Consider the following 2,092-nt stretch of genomic DNA (forward strand, 5'->3'; position numbering starts at 1 on the left):
CTTACTTGGGCATCAGGAGTACATTCACATTACCTATTTAACATTTTAAAAAAATTAAATTAGGTATTTCTGGCTTTGTTTCTGTAGCTTTATTTTTCTCCAAGAGCATATGTTCCTGTTTGTTTTCTGCGTGGAATTTTGTTTCTGGCTCTGAACTTGTTAAAAATTTTTAAAGATTTTATTTATATTCTTTGTAATTATTTCTCCCCCCTCCTCTCTCTCTCTCTCTCTCTCTCTCTCTCTCTCTCTCTGTGTGTGTGTGTGTGTGTGTGTGTGTGTGTGTGTTTGCGCGCGCTCACTTGCATGCAGTGTCAGCTGAGGCCAGAAGTCACTGGACCCCTTGGGGCTAGATTTAGTTATAGGCAATTTTAAATCATGTGATTTTGGGTTGGAGACTGAACCAGGGTCCTCAGAAGAGCAGCATGTGCTCCTAACTGCTGAACCATCGCTCAAGCTCTGGACTTCGTAAAAATTTTGGTTGTGCTTTGTTGGAATTTTGATGCTGTGAGTAAGAAATATTTTTGACTTATATAAAACAGGATATGGATATATATGCAAAGTACTCATGTGAAAAGAATGTAAACTGTTAGATTAGATTCATATTGTGTACATACTCAACTGATTTATACTAAGGGCATAATCTGTGTTCAAAAAAATGTCCTAAGTAATTAGGAAAATATTTATAAAATTAAGAGTATTCATTTTCCCCCCAATACATACAGAAATGAACTCAAATGAATCATATGTCTAAATGTAAATGGTACAGTCATAAAACTTTGAGAACAGAGAGGTAGAAAAAAATCATTGAGACTATCTGTGTATATTTTAGATCAGAAAAGGTTTCAAGTTAGGACATGAAAAATACCACCTATAAAAGGACAAAACCACAATATTCTAGATTTTAAAATCCATTTTATGTAGCTCTAACTAAACATTGAATTGAGTAATATTTATAAAAAAAACTGTTTTCATGGGACTCATAGGACGCTGGCATCTCGTTAAGCCTTTGAGAGAAAAATCAGAGTGAAAGTATGTTTGTAGATGAGTTGAGAGGTAAAGGAAATAACTCACTATTTTATTTATTACTTTTTATGGTGTTAGAAACAGAATCAGGAGTTATATACAGTCAGCAAATGTATGACTGCTATACTACAGCCCGAGCCTTGATTTGTTTTATAATAACTCACACTTTCGAGAAGCAACCTGCTTCCACAAGAATGAATCCAGTCCCAGGACATTAATCCTTTTAAAATCTCTGTATCAGCACCCTGTATCAGTAACAGCATTGCAGTGTGAGTTGTGGGGGAGAAGCCAAATCCACACCACGGCAAAGGAATGTATTACAGCTCAAGTACTTTTCACTGTAACAATAACATTAAAAAACAAGAACAGGATCTTGTGCCAGGGGTCTCTCAGGAAGCAGCCTGCGCTGGTGAGACTCCTGACTGCAGAAGCCACACAGCTTCTGGGATAGACCCCGGACCTGTTGTGGGCTCCAGACATCCAGGTACCTTCCCCACCAGAGGAGAGGTGACCACCTGGGAGGACTTTGTCCACCAGAGCAGGTGAGAGAGCCATCTGGTGTCCCTAGTCTCCGGGGAACCAGTCTGCGCTGGTGAGAGTGCTGACTGCAGAAGCAACACAGCTTCTGGGACAGACCCTGTTTCAGGCTCCTTTCAACCAGGCACCTTCCCTGCCAGAGGAGAGGTGACCTCCTGGGAGGGCTCTGTCCTCCAGAGCAGGTGAGAGAGCCATCTTTTGTGTCCCTGGTTCCTTGGAGACTAGTCTGTGCAGGTGAGTGAATAAACTGCAGAGGCAACACATCTTCTGGGAAAGGCCCCTTTTGGGCCTACATTTTCAGCCAAGAGGCAGGTCTGAAAGCCAGACCTCTGTGCACCTTCCCTGCAAGAGGAGAGCTTGCCTGCGGAGAGTAATCTGACCACTGAGACCCAGGAGAGAGCTGGACTCCCAGGACTGCTGACAAAGGCTAACAGAATCACAGGAGGAACAAACTCCAAACAGAGACAACTATAACAATTAACGCCAGAGATTACCAGGTGAGAGGCAAATGTAAGAATCTTACTAACAGAAA

The sequence above is a fragment of the Mus pahari genome, chromosome 4 (genome assembly GCF_900095145.1).
Source record: "Mus pahari chromosome 4, PAHARI_EIJ_v1.1, whole genome shotgun sequence".
In the NCBI taxonomy this organism is placed as follows: domain Eukaryota; kingdom Metazoa; phylum Chordata; class Mammalia; order Rodentia; family Muridae; genus Mus; species Mus pahari.